The sequence below is a fragment of the Hyla sarda genome, chromosome 5 (genome assembly GCF_029499605.1).
Source record: "Hyla sarda isolate aHylSar1 chromosome 5, aHylSar1.hap1, whole genome shotgun sequence".
Taxonomy (NCBI): Eukaryota; Metazoa; Chordata; class Amphibia; order Anura; family Hylidae; genus Hyla; species Hyla sarda.
In genome coordinates this window covers 254,420,711-254,442,094 of record NC_079193.1, presented here as the reverse complement: position 1 = coordinate 254,442,094, position 21,384 = coordinate 254,420,711, and the positions used below count along the sequence as shown (strand labels likewise).

At 42.9% G+C, this 21,384-nt stretch overlaps 1 protein-coding gene across 5 annotated transcripts in view; it reads left to right on the top strand.

Moving 5' to 3' along the window:
* The window catches only part of LDLRAD4 (low density lipoprotein receptor class A domain containing 4), a 257,251-nt gene that overhangs the window by 159,385 nt on the left and 76,482 nt on the right, over positions 1-21,384 (top strand). Inside the window, exon 1 of one of the 5 annotated variants that reach the window (XM_056521510.1) lies at positions 3,786-3,806. The exons of the other annotated variants lie outside the window; for them this stretch is intronic. The gene's annotated coding sequence lies outside the window, so the exon portion shown is untranslated. Of the gene's footprint in view, positions 1-3,785; positions 3,807-21,384 lie in introns of those variants that run through there. 5 annotated transcript variants of the gene reach the window in all.

Sequence of the window (21,384 nt, the reverse complement as noted above, 5' to 3'; positions counted from 1 at the left end):
ATAAGGAGGTACAATATTGCACTCATAAAAGTATTTATGGCCATAGTAATGTACATGAGACCTCTATGTGCTCACACAGGGTTTGAAGGTAGATTTATTTATTTGTTTTAACCTCTTGGGGACGCAGGGTGTACATGTATGCCCTGGTCCCATTTACCGGGTTTAAACCACTCACCAGCGGAGAACGGGTGAAGCCCGGTGGGTCCCGTTTGCTACTGGCAGCCAGGACCCACGGCTAATGCCAGGCACTGCCAATCAGGCCGATGCCCGGCATTAACCCTTTAGATGCCGCGATCAAAGTTGATCGCAGCGTTTAAAGCTAAAGTAAAAGAATCCCGGTGTAGTGCCATATTTTGTGTTTTGCCATAGAGTGTGTTACATGACTCAGCACTTTTTAGCGCGGGTGACCAAAAATATGCTGTCTCAAACACTGTTCGCTTCAGTGTGGATGTCTCCTGCTGTGATAGCCGTCACGTGCCACACGCCCCCCCCCCCCACTGGTAGCGGGTGTGTGCGTGTAAGCCAATGGAGCTGTCTTAGTCCAGCACTGGAAACTGCTGAGTCATGTAACACATTCTATGGCAAAACACTAAATATGGCACCACATATATGGCAGCTCAGCAGAGCTAATTGGGACTATCGCAACAAAATCGCGATGTCCCGATCAGCTTATTGGATGGCGGGAGGGTACTTACCTGCCTCTCAGTTGTCCGATTGGTGATCTACTGCTCCATGCCTGCCCAGCAGGCAGGAGCAGCAGAGCACCGAGAACACTGATCAATGCTATGCTATGGCATAGCATTGATCACTGTATGCAATCAGAAGATTGCATGTTGTAGCCCGCTATGGAGGCTATAAAAAAAATAATAAAAAGTGTAAAAATAAAGGTTAATAAAAGTTCATTAACCCCTTCCCTATTAAAAGTTTAAATCACCCCCTTTTCCTAATTTTTTAAATAAAATAATGTAATAAAGAATAAATATAATCATATCTGGTATTACTGTGTGTGTAAATGTCCGCACTATTAAAATATAAGGTTAGCTAAACCGCACGATCGGTTGCGTACACAAAAAAAATAAAATAAATACCAAAGTCCAAAATTTTGCGATCAAAAAGTCCCATCAAAACAAAAATGGTACAGATAAAAACTAAAAATGAGCCCTTATACCGCCCCGTATGCTGAAAAAGAAAAAAGTTATAGGGGTCAGATTTTAAACATACTAATTTTGGTGACTGAAGTTTATAATTTTTTAAGTATTAAAATAAAATAAAACCTACATAAATTGGGTATCCTTGTAACCATATGGACCTACAGAAAAAAGATAAGGTGTCTTTTTTACCGAACAGTGTACTGCGTAGAAATGGGAGCCCCCAAAAGTTACAAAATGGCATTTTTTTTTATTTCACCCCACAAAAAATTTTTGGGCGCAGAAAGAAAGCAATAGCATATCAACATAGGTAGGTCATATCCGATTAGGAAAGCACAAGAGGGTACCTCAAGTATATATAAGTAATCAAGTCACCTCTTGGGGTGGCACAAACTGGGAGGACAAATCACAAACAAAACAATCATGGGGGGGAGGGAGGGACTGCCGCAGATTGTTATAAAATAATTGATGTCATTACAAAGTACAGTTGGTGATGCTAAAAACAAGCCCCTATATGGGTCTGTAGGTGCTAAATTAAAGGGTTATTATTTTTAGAAGGGAAGGAGGAAAAAACTAAAATTAGCTGAGTCCTTAAAGGGGTATTCCAGGCCAAAACTTTTTTTTATATATCAACTGGCTCCGCAAAGTTAAACAGATTTGTAAATTACTTCTATTAAAAAATCTTAATCCTTCCAATAGTTATTAGCTTCTGAAGTTGAGTTGCTGTTTTCTGTCTGCTTTCTGATGACTCGCGTCCCGGGATCTGTCCAGCTCCTATGGGGATATTCTCCCATCATGCACAGCTCCCGGGACGTGACATCATCAATGAGCAGTTAGACAGAAAACTTCAGAAGCTAATAACTATTGAAAGGATTAAGATTTTTAATAGAAGTAATTTACAAATCTGTTTAACTTTCCGGAGCCAGTTGATAGATAAAAAAAAAGTTTTTGCCTGGAATACCCCTTTAACCCCTTAAGGACCAAGGGCGTACAGGTACGCCCTTGGTCCTGCTCTCCTGATATAACGCGGGGTTACACAGTAACCCCGCGTCATATCGCGGCGGGCCCGGCGTCATAGTGAAGCCGGGACCCGCCTCTAATAGCGCGCAGTGCCGATCGCGGCACCGCGCGCTATTAACCCTTTAGCCGCGCGCTCAAAGCTGAGCCGCGCGGCTAAAAGTGAAACCGAAAGTGGCCGGCTAGCTCAGTCGGGCTGTTCGGGATAGCCGCGGCTAATCGCGGCATCCCGAACAGCTGACAGGACAGCGGGAGGGCCCCTACCTGCCTCCTCGCTGTCCGATCGCCGAATGACTGCTCAGTGCCTGAGATCCAGGCATGAGCAGTCATGCGGCAGAATCGTTGATCACTGGTTTCTTATGAGAAACCAGTGATCAGCATAGAAGATCAGTGTGTGCAGCGTTATAGGTCCCTATGGGACCTATAACACTGCAAAAAAAAAGTGAAAAAAAAAAGTGAATAAATATCATTTAACTCCTCCCCTATTAAAAGTTTGAATCACCCCCCTTTTCCAATAAAAAAAAAAACACAGTGTAAATAAAAAGAAAAATGAACATATATGGTATCACCGCGTGCGGAAATGTCCGAATTATAAAAATATATCATTAATTAAACCGCTTGGTCAATGGCGTGCGCGCAAAAAAATTCCAAAGTCCAAAATAGTGCTTTTTTGGTCACTTTTTATATCATTTAAAAATGAATAAAAAGCGATCAATAAGTCCTATCAATGCAAAAATTGTACCGTTAAAAACTTCAGATCACGGCGCAAAAAATGAGCCCTCATACCGCCCCATACATGGAAAAATAAAAAAGTTATAGGGGTCAGAAGATGACAATTTTAAACGTATTAATTTTCCTGCATGTAGTTATGATTTTTTCCAGAAGTCTTAAAAAATCAAATCTATATAAGTAGGGTATCATTTTAATCGTATGGACCTACAGAATAAAGATAAGGTGTCATTTTTACCGAAAAATGTACTACGTAGAAACGGAAGCCCCCAAAAGTTACAAAACTGCGTTTTTTTTTCAATTTTGTCGCACAATGATTTTTTTTTCCGTTTCACCGTAGATTTTTGGGCAAAATGACTGACGTCATTACAAATTAGAATTGGTGGCGCAAAAAATAAGCCATCATATGGATTTTTAGGTGCAAAATTGAAAGAGTTATGATTTTTTAAAGGCAAGGAGCAAAAAACGAAAATGCAAAAACGGAAAAAACCCCGGTCCTTAAGGGGTTAAAGGAAACTGTCAGCTTGCTCCCCCCGCACTAACCAGCGGTACTGGCTGATAGTGTGGGGGATGCTGATCAGTTTGATGCTTACCGTGCCCGGATCCACCCAGCCATATCCATATCTTAGTTTTTCACTATACGCTAATTAAGTGATAACTGGCAAAAGCGGCATTAACTGGCACTCTGACATCAGTGCTGCCCAGCTCATCAATATTCCTCCCTTCCCTCCGCCTCTCCCTCTTCTCCACGCTATGTAATGAACAGGGAGTGGAGGAATATTGATGAGCTGGGCGGCACTGCAGCCGGCGGCAGTGACGTCAGAGTGCCAGTTACCCCTCCTGTGCCAGTTACTACTTAATTAGCATATAGGGACAAACGAAAATATTGTCCGAACGGCTGGGCGGATCCAGGTACAGTAAGCATCAAACTCATCACCGCCCCCCACACTATCAGCCAGTACCGTTGGTTAGTGCGGGGGGAGCAAGCTGACAGTTTTCCTTTAAGGTAAAAATGGGCTGATTCCCAAGTGGTTTAAGTATGTATTTCTATTCATTAGGATGTGGTTAATTTTAGACCTGTTGGCTTTTTCATCTTAAATTTTTTTTTTCATACACTCAATTTAAAACTACGAGTTTATTATTGTAACTAATTACTTTTATGGAAATTATAAATAAAAAATTTCAGGATGGTCATTCATGTGTAAGACTTGCAGAATGCTGCAGAAGTTCACTTCAATAAATGTGGTCAGTAGCTCTGCGTCCAGTAAGGAGACCGCACGTAGATTTGCAGAGGCGTGTCATTTCCTAAAATATTAGGTTCTCTTTAACAGAAGCAGCTTTTAAAACCTGTTCTGTATGTTTTCTGCTTAAGTGCCTAGAAGCAAACTGCATTTGACAAAGCTGATTGTGCTTGTGCTCTTAGCAGTAGTCTGAGCATGTGGAAGTGGCAGGGGTAACATTCGGAAACATTTCACTGCCAAGTTTCCTGAACTGAGGTTTAAAATAGACAAGGCTGGGAAAGGAAGTCAGTACTTTAACCAGATGTCTCTGCCTCAGACAGACGTGGACTTTATTTTTCAAAATGCTGATGAACGTAACCCACCCATTTCCTTTTTTTTTTAAAGTCTATTTCTGCTTTTTGTGTTTAGTTTTTTTTTCTTGCCTATAATTCGCTCTTGCAGATAGGATTGACAAAATAAAATGTATTTAATATGATATAGTTATTTCTCTGCAGACTGGCATGTAAATACAGAATACCGTATTTTTCACCGTATAACACGCATTTTTTCTTCCCCTGGGAGTTGGTGCGTCTTATACGGCGAATGCACATTAAAATCCTGTCCTATCGCGGCAATCCCTGCGGCCATCAACGGACGGGACCCGTGGCTAATACAGGACATCACTGATCGCGGTGATGCCCTGTATTAACCCTTCAGACGTGGCGATCAATGCTGACTGCCGCATCTGAAGCGAAAGTTACACTAACCCGGCTGCACCGGGAGGGACCTTACCTGCCTCCTCGGTGTCTGCTCTGTGCTGGGATCCCCTGCATGGCCGGCGCTCTCCGTCGCACGCCGTCCCGTCATCCAATAGGAGCGACATGCATAGCGACGTGATGGAGAGCGAGGATACTGGGCAGCAGAGACGTTCCGGAGCGACGGGGACACCCCGGGGACGCGACAACAGCGATGGAGGGCGACATCCAGGGCAGCGGTGATGAGCGGTGACAGGTCCGGAGCGGTGGGGACACGTGAGTATTACCTCCTATACCAGTGGTCTTCAACCTGCGGACCTCCAGATGTTGCAAAACTACAATTCCTGGCATGCCCGGACAGCCAACGGCTGTCCGGGCATGCTGGGAGTTGTACTTTTGCAACATCTGGAGGTCCGCTGGTTGAAGATCACTGTCCTATACTTTACATTGTATTATAGATTTTCCTCCTTTAAAATTGGGTGCGTCCTATATGGCGAAAAATACGGTAAATGACGTGAAACCAACAACAGAGACTGAATCAGAGGGCACAATCAGACTGCTCCATGCATACAGCCAGGGAAAAACGCTAATCCCGACAAACAGGAGAGCAGCCGGTATAATGAAAAAGAGTGCTACTGCGGGGTGCTAAGCTAAAAGAGCTAAAGCACCATGCAAGGTACAATATAAGAAAAGAAGCTTGCACTCACCGCTCCTGTAGACTTTTTCCAAGGAGCACCCCGCATCAATGAAGTCTCCTTGCCGGGACGGACTGACCGTATGAAAAAGTCTACAGGAGCGGTGAGTGCAAGCTTCTTTTCTTATATTGTACCCAGAATAAATGATGTGTTGAAGCTGTTGATCAGAATATTTGGGGAGATTTATCAAAACCTGTGTACAGGAAGAGTAGTACAGTTGCCCATAGCAACCAATCAGATCACTTCTTTTATTTCTAAGAGTCCTTTTTAAAAATGAAAGAACCGATCTGATTGGTTACTATTGGCAACTACTTCATTTTTCCTCTTCACAGGTTTTGATAAATCTCCCCCACTGTGCTAGGATCACAGTTCAGTTTATGGATGACAATGTAAAGATGCTGTTAAGTGCAACTTATAATGAGTTTATAAATGACTTTCTAAAAAAGTGTCTTAGCTTAGACTAGACATTCTACAAATATACCAGATCTTTAACCCCTTAAGGACCAGGCCAATTTTCACTGTAGGACCAGAGCGTTTTTTGCACATCTGACCACTGTCACTTTAAGAATTAATATCTCTAAAACGCTTTTACCGAATTTTCTGATTCTGAGATAGCTTTTTCGTGGCATATTCTACTTTATTTTGGTGGTAAATTTTTGTCGTTACTTGCATCCTTTTTTGGTGAAAAATCCCAAAATTTTATGAAAATTTTGCATTTTTCTGACTTTGAAGCTCTCTACTTTTAAGGAAAATTGATATTCCAAATAAATTTTATCTTTATTCACAAATACAATGGCCCTCATTTACTTAGAAAATCGGGGTGTAAGTCTATGTTGCTTTTTTACCCGACTGCTTTTTTCCCCTGGTATTTATTATTATGTCGCATTCTGTTTGTTGCACTGGGTTTTGTAGGTTTTGATTTCCAACTCCTCTGAGTTGTCGGGAAAAAATCCACAACAATTCAACAAATTCGGGTTGGAAACCTTTATAAATACGTGGGAAAGCTCAGAAATGTCGGGTTACACCCCTTTTTCGGGTTTGGGAGAATCCACATCGGGTCCGTCGGGAAAAAATGTCGCATCGTGTCGCAGACTGGCGCACGATGTCTGCGACATGGCGCAGACAAAGATGCGCCAAAAAAACCCGACAAAAGAAGTCGGGTTTAGAATAGTAAATGAGGGCCAATATGTCTATTTTATGTTGGCATCATAAAATGGACATATTTTTACTTTTTGAAAAAATTAGAGGGCTTCAAAGCAATTTTCAAAAATTTCATGAAAATTGCTAAATCTGAAGGGATAGATGTTACAGAACTACAACTTCCAGCATGCCTGGGCAGTCTAGGCATGCTGAGAGTTGTAGTTTGGCAACATCCGGAGGGCTACAGTTTGGGCACCACTGTAACAGTGGTCCCCAAACTTTGACCCTCCAGATGTTGCAAAACTACAACTCCCAGCATGCCCAGACAGCCGTTGCCTGTCCGGGCATGCTGGGAGTTGCAGTTTGGCCTTCCTAGTGGTTGCCACAGTAAAGATCACATTACTTTCCCTTTCATTAACCAACCAACCCCCCCACGTCGCTTCCCTACCTGAGCCGGGATCCAGCAGTCTGCAGTGACGATCAGCTGTTCCCAGGCATCTTCTCCTTCTCCCCCATGTTCCGCGACGCGACATCCAGGGGTGGGCAGTGTCCTGCTCTGCCATTGGTCAGAATCAGTTCTGACCAATGGCAGGGGATAGGAGGAGATTGCAGCACTGCAACCTCACTCCTACCCTGCAAGATGATCTGGGCTGTCCCTGACAGCTCCGATCATCGCTATTTTCCGGGTGATCGGGTCACCAGAGACCCGATCAGCCTGGAATAGCAGAAAATCGCATATTTGAATTGACATGCGATTTTCTGCAATCGCTGACATGGGGGGGGGGGTCTCAGGACCCCCCTCGGCATTTGCCTCGGATGCCTGTTGAACGATTTCAGCAGGCGTCCGGTTTCGCAACCAGCCCGTTGCGCGGCGGGATGCGAAATTCCCACGGACGTACTCATACGTGCCTGGTCCTTAAGGGGTTAAAAATGGAAAAGGCTGTTTAAAAATCTGGCATTTTTACCATCCGAGACGACGTTGTGGTAAACCATGGGTATCCTCTCCCCACTGTCCGGAGATGCGCCATTGTCTATCTTTATATTAGACAGTTGTTATTTGTTAGAGGCTGCCCTTTTTTTCTACCACTTTGACCTTAGTTTGCTTTTTTCTATGCCATAATCTGTTATGATATGGTTTATTATTGTTTGTAGCTGCATTTTTCTCTGGTTTCTGACCTGATAGGGTCTTGTTTTGATTGTTTCTTTATGCATTTTTGTAGTGTATATTTCTCTGGCCATAATTAAAGCTTCATGGTTTGACTGTAAAAAATCTGGCATTTTTAAACTTTATAGTTTTTGTTTGCATCATATTTAATTTGTCCTTTTATGTAGAACCACGCACACTTTAGCCATAACACTTTTAATTTTCCGGCTACAGACCAATGTAAGAGCTTGTTATTTGCACCAATTGTACTTTGTCATGACATCACACATTTTACCTCAAAATCTATGGTGAAACAAAAAAAAAAATTACTAGTGGGGCAAAATTTCTTTGCAGTGCACCTTTTGGTAAAAATGACACAAAATCATCTATTCTGGACAGTGTTTTCTGCATTTACACCCCTGACCATGCGGTTTATTTTAATAGTTCGAACATTAATGCATGTGGCAATCAGGGCTGTGGAGTCTGTAGATAAATGTTCCGACTCCGACTCTGCAGTTTTTTGTACTTCCGACTCCCCGACTCCTCTGTATTAATATACGAATGTATTTATAAACACTTACAGTTGAATCCAAGAAGCTGTTCCACCCAGTTCTTCTAAGCTCTTCTAGCAGAGAGAGGTAGTTGGGCAGAAGCTGCTGCCTTCTCCTTTTTGTGTGCTGATCTGCTGCTGAAGATAGGGCAGTGGGACGATTCAGGTAAGGGGCATTTATTATAAAACATGATTTCCCTAGTAGAATCCCATAGTCATGTTTAAAGTTTAAGCTAACAATCGGAGTTTACAAGTTTTTATAGCCTTAGCTGAATGGCAGCAGTTTTTCCAATGGTTTATAGCTTCAGTCTTGAACTATTCACCCTCCATTCCCTTCACTTATACAAGTGTCTCTAGTCCTGCAAAAAACATATTTACTGAATCCCTTATCAGTGAGAGGCTAGGTTACCCATGGGTTCCCTGTAACAGCAGAACACAACACTATGGAAAGTATAAGTATTGCCGCTCCTAATTGTGCGTTGTGTGCCATATAATGAAGCACATGAAAAGCATGCTTCTTCGCGGTCACTGAACGTGTTCGTTTTGCAGTTATGGCACTGCATGCATTGGTCTTTATTCTTACAGTAGAGAAGACATTAATTATAACTTTTTGTGAATTGGGACATTTAAACTTGCTTTTTTTTTTATTCCTATCTAAATTTAGTAGGAGTCGGAGTTGGTGCATTGTTTGCCGACTCCGACTCCAGGTACCCAAAATTTCGTCCGACTCCTCGACTCAGACTCCACAGCACTGGTGGCAATACCACATGTTTATTTTTGTGGACATCATTTAAAGGGGTACTCCGGTGAAATATTTTTTTTTTTTTTAAATCAACTGGTGCCAGAAAGGTAAACAGATTTGTAAATTACTTCTATTAACAAATCTTAATCCTTCCTGTACTTATTAGCTGCTGAATACTACAGCGGAAATGATTTTCTTTTTGAAACACAGAGCTGTCTGGTGACATCATGAGCACAGTGATCTCTGCTGACATCTCTGTCCATTTTAGGAACTGTCCAGAGCAACATATGTTTGCTATGGGGATTTCCTTTTACTCTGGACAGTTCTAAAAATGGACAAAGATGTCAGCAGAGAGCACTGTGCTCATGATGTCAGCAGACAGCTCTGTGTTTCAAAAAGAAAATAATTTCCGCTGTACCCTTTTAATTTCTAAAATGGAAAAGGGGGCACGTAAAAAAAATTTTTTTTTTGTGAAGGTTTTTTTGGGGGACATTTTTTGAACTATTTTTTAGTCCCCATAGGGGACTATTACATGCAATCTTTCGATTGCATACACCAAACAATGTTCAGTGCTAATGGCACACCATAACTTCAGGCTGCTGAAGCTGTCTGTAGTGTTGGTGTTCCGATTGAACCGAAGACGAAGGTAAAAGACCTCTGCCAGGGAAGTGCCTGACGAGTGTTACGCCGAGCGCTCCGGGTCCCCGCTCCTCCCCGGAGCGCTCGCAGCGTTCTCTCATTCGCAGCGCCCCGGTCAGACCTGCTCACCGGGTGCGCTGTGATATTACTCCCAGCCGGGATGCGATTCGCGATGCGGGACGCGCCCGCTCGCGATGCGCATCTAGGCTCCCGTACCTGACCCGTTCCCCGTCTGTGTTGTCCCGGCGTGCGCGGCCCCGCTCCTTAGGGTGCGCGTGCGCCGGGTCTCTGCCATTTAAAGGGCCGCTGCGCCACTGATTGGCGCAGCAGGCCTAATCAGTATTCTCACCTGTGCACTCCCTATTTATACCTCACTTCCCCTGCACTCCCTCACGGGATCTTGTTGCCATTGTGCCAGTGAAAGCGTTTCCTTGTGTGTTCCTAGCCTGTGTCCCAGACCTCCTGCCGTTGCCCCTGACTACGGTCCTTGCTGCCTGCCCTGACCTTCTGCTACGTCCGACCTTGCTCTTGTCTACTCCCTTGTACCGCGCCTATCTTCAGCAGTCAGAGAGGTTGAGCCGTTGCTGGTGGATACGACCTGGTTGCTACCGCCGCTGCAAGACCATCCCGCTTTGCGGCGGGCTCTGGTGAATACCAGTAGCAACTTAGAACCGGTCCACCAGCACGGTCCACGCCAATCCCTCTCTGGCACAGAGGATCCACCTCCAGCCAGCCGAATCGTGACAACGAGGTAATTATGGTATTTTTGTTTTTTTATTTAAAACTCTTATGTGGGCATGCAAATGTTGCTGCAGATATACAGGTAATTGGTAACAAATGGCATTACTGTAATTTTTTATAATGCCCTATTAAGATCAATAAGGTAAATACTCTAATACTAGTTTGTGCACTTTTTGCCACAGAAATCGACAAGCATCATATTTATGAATATGCTCCAAAGTAACATTTTTGTGTGGGAAAAATTCAGTATCGTGTGTATGAGGTATTTTTTAAGCTTTCATCAGCAGGCATGGTATTGGAACACGTTTATGGATTTTCTGTGCACAAATGTGCGCCGAAGACCATTACGTTTGAACTTAGCCTTATTAATTCAAGCATGTGGATGGAATTAAAATGATTGGATATTTTTTTTTTGCCATGTTATTGCCATTTTATACTTTTGGCAATTACCGTATTTTTCACCATATAAGATGCTCCGGCATATAAGATGCACCTAATTTTATAGGATAAAAATCTAGAAAATAAAGATTCTGAACCAAATACAATGTAAAGTATAGGACAGTGATATTCAACCTGTGGACCTTCAGATGTTGCAAAACTACAACTTCCAGCATGCTGGGAGTTGTAGTTTTGCAACATCTGGAGGTCCGCAGGTTGAAGACCACTGGTATAGGAGGTAGTACTCACGTGTCCCCGCCACTCCGGACCCGTCACTGCTGCCCTGGATGTCGCCCTCCTTCACTGTTGCCGGGTCCCCAGGGTGTCACCGTCGCTCCGGAACGTCTCTTCTGCCGGGTATCCTCGCTCTCCGTCGCCGCCATGATGTCACTACGCACGCCGCTCCTATTGGATGACGGGACGACGTGATGACGACAAAGAAGAGCGCCGGCCATGCAGGGGATCCCCGCACGGAGCAGACACCGAGGAGGCAGGTAAGGTCCCTCCCGGTGTCCTGTAAGCTGTTGTGGACGCCGCGATTTCACCGCAGCGGTCCCGAACAGCCTGACTGAACAGCCGGGTTAGTGTTATTTTCGCTTCAGACGCAGCGGTCAGCTTTGATCGCCACGTCTGAAGGGTTAATACAGGGCATCACCGCGATCGGTGATGTCCTTGTATTAGCCACGAGTCCCGGCCGTTGATGGCCACAGGTACCACCGCGATAGGTGTGTATTCGCCTTATAAGACGCACCAACTTTTCCCCCCCGGAAGAAAAAGTGCGTCTTATACGGCAAAAAATACGGTATATAGGTAAGTTAGATATTTTATACTGATAGCATAATATTTTATGGGTTAAAGTGAATGTTAACCAATGATGTGTTGAAGTTCTGTGGTATTTGTGCTTTTTGTTTCCAAAAGTAAGCTCATAGTAATTTCAACTTCTGCAGATGAACATTGTTCCAGTGTGTGCCAGTCTGACAGCACCACATTCCTCATATAATAGGACATTATTCCCTGATGCATTCTACACAAAGAATCTGAAAAACGACTCCCATAATCAGAGGCCTGTGGTTGGCACAAGCTAACATTCATATCTAGCAGCTGGGTCGTGACATTGGCGTAGGGTTCCTTACACAGCTGTGTGTTGCCTGTGCCAGTATTTAGTCTTATTGTGAATGCCTGACCCAGCTGCTCAGTAACATTCGTCCTTTACGATAGCACTATGAACATGTATTCTTTTTGATTGTACAAAAGAAATAAAAAGTTTTCTCCTTCAGTGTTCTAAGAAAATCCTGATTTATGTTAAGGTATTCAAATAAGTCAGACCAGGTGTTGTAGCTATTTGGTGATTCTGAAACACCCTACAAAGAGTGCCCTGGCACATGTTATGCAGAAACTTAAAGGGGCACTCTGTTGCTCACCGTTTGGAACATACTGTTCCGAATGCTGGAGCCGGGAGCTCTTGATGTCATAGCCCTGCCCCTCGTGATGTCACGTCCCGCCCCCTCAATGTAAGTCTATGGGAGGGGGCATGACGGCTGTCACGCCCCCTCCTACAGGCTTGCATCGAGGGGGCGGGGCGTGACGTCATTATGGGCGGGGCTATGATGTCACGAGCTCCCGCCGCCGGCTCCAGCGTTCGGAACAGTTTGTTCCAAATGCTGAACAGCGGAGTACCCCTTTAAGACTATGCCCCATGTGTGAATCTATTGCAAGTCACTCACTCATAAGGCTCCCGATGCAAAACTGTGTTGTGTTCTTACTGGTTCTATAGTTTCATTGTCACCAACATGACCAGTGTAATGTTAAAGAAGCACTCTAGTAATTATTTTTATTTTTTTTTGCTTATATAGTGCAGCATAGGCTATTAGAGAATAATGTAGGTTCTTGTGTGACTTGAGTTTTCTGATTTAGCTGATGTAGCAGGTATAGGTTATATTATATTTTGGATGTAAATCTTTCACTGAAATGATTCTGTAATGCTGCCTAAATTTCTCATGAATCCTCTTGCTGTGCAAAGAGATTGGGTGTGGTGTTTGATCACAGCACCTGATATTCTAGTCAGGCTGTTAGTGTTCAAGTTCAGCCAGATGAACTAATCAGACACATAAGTAGGTTAAGGTCCATTCGATTTTTGGGCTGTTTTGATTAATTTTCTTATTCAAAGTTCCTTTTTAGAGACATATTTCCGTCAGGAGAAAGTGATTTGACTTAAAATTACACTTGTGGTGTATAATAAAGATTTCAAATCTTTGGGATTCTTCTGCATCTTTTCTTTTTTTTGCTGTGATTTTAGCAAAATAACAGCAAAAATTTTTTTGCTATTTTACCACAAATTTTACCGCAAATTACAGTAAACATCTGTCAACTCTATGGAATCACAGCAGACATAAAATGCAGTAAAACGTCAATGTATGAACACAGCCTCAGAAGAGGTGTATCTGTACTATATATCCTGATCCCATAGAGACAGCAGGAGCAGTATACAGATGTGGGTGGGGAGGGATCCGTGAGCTAGTAGGTGCAATTTAATAGGTGATGATGTCCTCTTGTAGTTCATGGGAAGTCAGCTGACTCAGGACTTGACTTCCTATTGACACATTAAGCCATGTAACTTTCCGTGAGTCATACTGGTGATCACATGACCAAATTACAGTGAATTAAACTAATAAATGTGGCAGTGCGACTAGTGACATCTTGTGTGTGTGAGGTGGGGGCAAAAAAAACAAAAGTGCTTATTTAACCCCTTAAACTTTTGGGGGCTTCTGTTTCTACGCAGTGCACTTTTTTGTAAAAATTAGACCTTATCTTTATTCTATAGGTCCATCTGGTTACAATTATATCCAATTTGTGTAGTTTTATTTTATTTTACTACTTTAAAAAATTATAACTACATAACCAAAATTCGTATGCTTAAGACTTCGACTGTTACTATGACTGTTGCTCCATTACAATTGGACGTTAATGGCTTTTTTTTCTTCTACTTTGTCTGCCATAAACATCCGCTATTGTAACGGAGCATAACGGGCGTTATAACGGGCAAAGAGGATCCTATTCACTTGAATGGGATTCCTCTAACATCCGTCAGAATTCCCGTTATTGCAGCCGAAGATAGCGGGAGAAAAAGACTTCACCTACCGGATGAAAACAGTAGCGTGAAAGGAGCCTATCTTTTTTTTTTTTTTCTGCATACGGGGCTATAGCTAAGCTAAGGACTAATTTTTTGTGCTGTGATCTGTAGTTTTTATCAGTAGAATTTTTATTTTGATGGGACTTTTTGATGCTTTTTGGTGTTATTTTAGGTGTCCGCCATCGACCGTGCGGTTTAACTAACCTTCTATATTAATATTTAGGACATTTACGCATGCGTCGGTACCACATATGATTATTTTTTTATTACAACATTTTGTAAAAAAAAATGGGAAAAAGGGGGGGGGGGGGATTCAAACTGTTATTAACTTTTTTTTTTTTTACCTTTTTTTTGTCCCCATAGGGGGCTATAACATGCAATCTTGTGATTGCATACACTGTTCAATGCTGAAGTGTTATTAGTGCTCTGCTGCTCTAGCCACAGAGCCTGGCTGGGGACATCAGAGCACTGATCGGACAGCAAGGAGTCAGGTAAGGGCCCTCCCACCGTCCATTCAGCTGATCATGACCAACTATTTCTTCGCGAATGTCCCAATCAGATGCCCTGAGCCAACAGACAGCGTTTATCCCGTATTTTAGATGGCGCAATCAACTTTGATCTCAGCGTCTAAATGGTTAATGCCTAGCATCGGCCAAATCAGTAATACCCGGCATTAACCGTGAGACCTGGCTGCTGATAGCAACCGGTACCCATCAGGTAGGAAGCGTGCTCAGGTCGTGAGCACGCTTAACCCCTTCATGACCCAGCAAATTTTGATTTCCGGCTCATGTTTTTTTCCTCCTTACATTCTAAGACCCATAACTTTTTTGTCTTTCAATTGACAAAGTTGTATTAGGGCTTTTTTTCTGCGTGACGAGTTGCACTTTCCATTGATTCACTTTTTTTTTTTTTTTTTTAATCATACAATGTATAACAAAGCCAGAAAAAAATTATATGCAGTGCAAAATTGAAAAAAATATGGAATTGCACAATTTTGTAGGGCCATGATTTTTTTAGAGTTCAAAATATGGTAAATCTGACATTCCATATTCTATGGGTCAGTAGGATTCCAGTGATACCAAACTTGAATAATTTTTGTTTAGTTTTATTTAAAAAAAATGTAAACCTTGAAATATATATAAAAAAAAAACTTTGTTCATTATCATGTTCTCACCCCTATAATTTTTTTTCCCAACCTACAGAGTTGTTTTAGGGTTTGCTTTTTGCGCCATAAGCTGTAGTTTTTAACGTTATCACTTTTGTGTAGTTCTGGTTTTTTGATCACTTTATAAATTTTTTTGGGATGTAATGTAACCAAAACCCAGCAATTTTGGCGTTTAGAATTCTGTTGCGTTTACGCCATTGACCGTGCAGCATCAGAAACATAATAATTTAATAGGTCGGACAATTATGCATGTGGCGATACCAAATATGTGTATTTTTTGTTTGTACAGTGCTTTTATTTAAAAAATGGGAAAAGGGGGTGATATGAATTTTTATTAGGGGAGGGATTTTTATACACATTTTTGGCCCCCCCTAGGGGCCTATCATAAGCCATCATCAGATGGCTTACGTAGATCAATGTAATGCTATTGCATTACATTGATCTATGAAATCTGTGCTCGATTCCTAACTGAGCCCTAAGCAGTCACAGAGCCAGGGAAGACGCAGAGGAGCAGGTAAGACCTCAGGCTTCCCTAGAAACCCATAGCCCCCACCGCGGGGGGACTATGGGACCACTAGACACCAGGAAATAGTGGCATTTAGTGTTTAAATGCTGTGATCTGTATAGATCACGGTATTTAACCAGTTAAATGACGGACCTAGGCGCGATCGTCGAAGTCAGTCATTACCGGCAGACGGGACCAGGGCCAACAGGTATTTGGCTGACCACGCCTTATAAGAGCAGTAAAAAATGGAAGCAAATCGGCTTCCTGGCCCACACTATGTAGTTCTCACATTTTAGAAAACACCACCAAATTGATAAATGTTTGTTTTAACTCCTTTAAAATACTGTTTTTGTTATGCCATAGCCAGCCCCTGCATAATTACAATGGGGGGGGGGGGGATTTATCAAGCAATTTAGACAGCTTTTTTTGTCTAATTTTGTTGCAGGAAAAGTCGCAGGCTGGTTGTGTGTGACTTTTCCTGCGACATTTTTTATTTAGAACATTTAATTTTTATGACCACAAGGTGATCTGATATAGATCACTTTGTGCAGTGGTAACTAATTTATAATGTATGACTTTTCTGAATTTATAATGTATGATATTTAGAAGAAATCACAGGGCAATTCAACCCTGCCCTATATGTCTCCATGCGACTTTTAATACAATTGTCGCGCGGCCCACCACTGCTCTGCGACATTTAAACAGAGTAGTTCAGTGGGCATTAATCAACGTCTGTGTGCCATTTGATAAATACGGCGCATGGATGCCACGTTCCCCGCAACTTTTTTTTAAATCTAAAGTGAACAAAAACTAAGTTCATATTTGATAAATGCCCCTCAATGAGCACATTAAATTTCAGTAAAGCACTTGTTGCCTAGTATTGCTGGCATCAGGTGCTATTTCTTTGTCTGGCAGAGGTAGCTCCCTTCCTCTGTCTTCCCCTTGTAGTGCAGAATGACAGCACTAATGGCAGCCACTCCAGAGCAGCCAGTGTTATCTGTGAGATGCCATAGCAGTCTTCGCTGGCTGTGAATAAGAGATGCTTGTAGTGACCCTCCACAATGTTTATTTATTTTTTTTATCTAGATAAAAGAAGACATTCTTCAGTACAAAATACAGATGTAATACTGATGACATACAGTTGGTATTTTGTCTCTACTATGTCTATATTTGTTATTCTGTATTATAGATGTAAACGTTAAAGTAGGGCTGGGCGGTATACCGGTTCATACCGAAATTTTTGTGCTGCACAATATGAATTTTAACCCATACCGCAATACCGGTTTGGCCCCTCCCCCTTGGAAATGAATGAATTATCAGCGCTGCGCTGTCCCCACATCAGGGAACTAATCATATGTGACCCACGAGCGCTGTTCTGCCCCCCCCCCCCATTAATTATCAGCCCAGCGCTGCGCTGCCCCCATCAGGATGCTACTCACATATCACCCGCAAGCGCTGCCCTCCTCTTCCTCCTATTTGTTGCGGCCGCCGGCGCTGACACACTATACCAGTGGTCTTCAACCTCCAGATGTTGCAAAACTACAACTCCCAGCATGCCTGCACAGCCGTTGGCTGTCCGGGCATGCTGGGAGTTGTAGTTTTCCATCATCTGGAGGTCCGCAGGTTGAAGACCACTGCTCTATACTGTATCCCTATGGCAGAGCTGCAAAAGGTAAACAAGATAAACTTTAACACACCTTCCCCGTCGGTCCGGACCTGCTTCCTAGGGAATGGAATGTCAGAAAGCCGTCAGCCTATGACTGGCCGCAGCGATGTTCCGCCTCGGCCAGTGATAGGTTGAGCCCACTGTCATGTAAGAAGCCTATCACCGGCCGAGGCGGAACATCGCTGCGGCCGGTGATAGGCTGACGGCTGTCTGACGTCCACGTCTCCAGGAAGAGCGTAAGGCCAACAAGGAACATGCGTTAAAGTTTATTTTTGTTTACCTTTAGCAACCCGGGCATAGGGATACAGTATAGAGTGTCAGCGCCGGCGGCCCGCAACAAACAGGAGGACGAGGAGGGCAGCGCTTGCGGGTGACGTGAGTAGTACCCGATGGGGACAGCGCAGCGCTGGGCTAATACATTTTTTTTTTGGGGGGGGGGGGGGGGGGGAATACCGTTATATACCGTCGAACCGTCATAAGTTGCAAAAATACCGCAATACACGTATTTGGCCATACCGCCCAGCCCTACGTTAAAGCATATATAAAGCAGGCCCAAAGTTATTTTCCCATCATATTTACCCTTACACTCATGGTATACATTGTCAACAGCGTACTCTTAATTGGCTCAGCGAGATTAATTCACTGATGTAGTAGCGACAACATTCGATCCTTTTGTCTAAACGTTTATGTTCATTTTGTGGGATTCAAAAGCATAGCACACCCCAATGCACAATAAATAGGAATTTATTAAAATCTTGCATGCTTGCTGCAGGAATAATCCTATGCATATAAACAGTGCTGAATCTGCCTGTGAACACACCTTCATTTATTCTGTATCACATAAAGATTATGGGGGTATTTATCAAAGGATTTGTGTGGGGTTTTTTTCACGTAACTTTGGCGCAATGTTTTGGCGCAGTGTCTTTTTGCACCAAAGTTTGGCGCATTCTCTCCACTGTCATTTTTACAACTTTCTTAAAATCACACGGTCGTGTGTGTGATTTTAACTTTAGCCAGTAATTCCTCATTTAGCGATCTTTGGTGCAATTTTGACGCAAATCCCGTTTTTTTGGGCTCAAATCCCCGCCAAGAAATTTTGCACATGGAAAACACACTTAGCAATGTCAGAAAATATAAAGGCGTCAAAATACATTAAAAAGTGCTGCTCAATACTATCCTGAGGAACCTTCACCCTCCGTTGAGCCAGCATTGGACATGGCCACACAGGTTCAGGAAAGGTAAGCACTAAAGCAGTGGTCTCCAACCTGTGGACCTCCAGATGTTGCAAAACTACAACTCCCAGCATGCCCGGACAGCCGTTGGCTGTCCGGGCATGCTGGGAATTGTAGTTTTGCAACATCTGGAGGTCTGCAGGTTGAAGACCACTGCACTAAAGTAACAAAAATAAATAAAAAAATACCCAAGTTGAAAATAAAATCCATTTCACATGGTGACTATAAACCCCACAAAAGAAAATAACTCCTGTCGCTTGCTGATATACTGCAGGAGGGACTCCAAAATGGCTGCTCTACAGGGTAAAATACGCGTCCTCTGTGGTGGTAGCTTCTGCATAAAAGGCGCTGTGAACAGCTGATTTCAACATTTGAGCCAAAATTACTAACATGTCCACGAAAACCAAAGAGAAAAAAAAAAAGGGTAAAAAGAAACTTTCAACAGGCAAAATTGATAAATACCACCCTATATATTTTAACAACAAAATGTGTGGTGATAAAAAAGTATCTATTAATTAAAACTGTATAAATATTTGAAGTTGTAATAAAATAACGGTTATTTACAGGGCACCGCATATTGGTGGAGTGTAATCTTCTTAGTGGACTCTCCATTTTCAGGTGCAGGTTTAGCAGGTGGCGAGTGTGTATTTAGCCTGTCTGAGCTGAAGCTTGTTCCCCTTGTGTCCTTTACCTGGGTGTCTAGACGTGTCTGGAGTTTGTGTGGCCAGAGTTGAAGGGTCACTGTGTGCTCAGCCCAATTTGACAGGTGTGTGAAGTTTAGAAGAGATGACCTAAGCAGATAGAAGCAGTATTGTGTGTAGTGTTTGCCCTTCTTCTGCCTTGTCTAAGTACAGACACCTCAAACCAATAAAGCTGTAAATGCTGCACTCGAAGGGCAGATTGACATTGGTGATATCTATTATCAACTTGTCACTTGGCTTTAGGCAGAAATCTTGAGGTTATGTACAAATCTTTGCATAAGTGTAATGAAAAATTGAAATATTAGCTAATTTTTCAGTTTTAGACCCACTTCTAGTTTAAATTGAAAATACTGCCCAAAATAATAAAATACCTACTAAATACTGCATGTGAACCTGCCTTAGGGTACGTTCACACGGCGAGTTTCCCAATGTGGGTTTCAGCTGCGGCTTATTTTCTGTAGCAGAAGATCCGCAGCAGATTACATTGACTTCAAACCCTCCACAGTTCAAACGCGTTGCAGAGAAACTTGCTGTGGATCCTGCATGTCTAAAGGTATCCCAAGGGTATGTTCACAGGAGCGGATCCCCAGTGCATATTACACTGCGGATCCGCCGCTGAAGGACCGCTGGATGCTGCCTTTACAGGTGCCTGTCGGAGTGGCAATCTGCCAATACGAGCAGATACACTGCAGTATACTCCCACATCGCAGCAGCTCTCGGCCTAGCTGATGGAGCAGGGGGAGCGGCCGCGATGTGTGCGAGTACACCGCGCATGCGCAGCCACTCGCACATGGCTTCAGTGTGTCTGCTTGTATCGGCGTATTGTCACTCCGAGCAGGAACCTGTAAAGGCAGCATATAGCGGTTCTGCTGTGGCGGATCCGCAATGTAATCCGCTTGTGTGAATGTACCCTTAGAGTCTATTCACACGGCGGAATTCCGCCTGAAATGAAAGCCCAATACACTTCTATGGGTTTCCGCACTCCCTTTGACTGAATTCCGCAAGCAGAAATTCCAAAGTGTCAATGGGAGTGTTGAATCCTATAGAAGTGTATTGGGTTTTAATTTCAGGCGGAATTCCTGCCATGTGAATAGACCCTTAGAGTATGCTCACTCAAATGGGTATCCAGTAGATTTTCTGCAGGGTATTTGCTGCAGAAAATCTTCAGAAGATTTCGTTACCATTGACTTCAGTAGTAGCAGATTTGCTGATATATCTGCCTGTGTGAGCGAGCCCCTTAGGGTGTATTCACACATATAGTTTCCTGTGCATATATCATGCTGCAAATTCGATTCGATAATCAATTAGGTTACATTGAGATCTGCAGCATCAAAAATAGGTCTAGTACTGTACATGTGAATGCATCCTTAGGCTTGTTCCACATGGGCCTATTAGATGCACATTTTTATATATGTTTTATTGACACATATTCCGGCAAAACAGAATGCCAATGTAATACGCTTATGTCAAACTGGCCTGTGAATAGCTCACTAGGGGGTCACCCATGCTTTTCTCCTGTTCTGGCTGTAGCTTCTGTTTTTACCTTGATTCTAAATGAATCCAAATTTCTTTCCAAAATCCAAATAAGGCCCTACCACATTTGCCCTGTATATTCAATGTATACATTGGCAACCTGTCTAAAAAGGATGCTGGTGTATTTTGCAGCATATGATCAATTGAGTTTAAAGGGGTACTCCCGTGGAAAACTGTATTATTTTTTTTAATCAACTGGTGCCAGAAAGTTAAACAGATTTGTATATTACTTCTATTAAAAAAATCTTAATCCTTCCAGTACTTTTTAGGGGCTGTATACTACAGAGGAAATGTTTTTCTTTTTGGATTTCTCTGATGTCACGATCACAGTGCTCACTGCTGACCTCTGCTGTCCATTTTAGGAACTGTCCAGAGCAGCATATGTTTGCTATTGGGATTTTCTCCTGCTCTGGACAGTTCCTAAAATGGACAGCAGAGCTCAGAAGAGAGCACCATGGCCATGACATAAGAGAAATCCAAAAACAAAAACATTT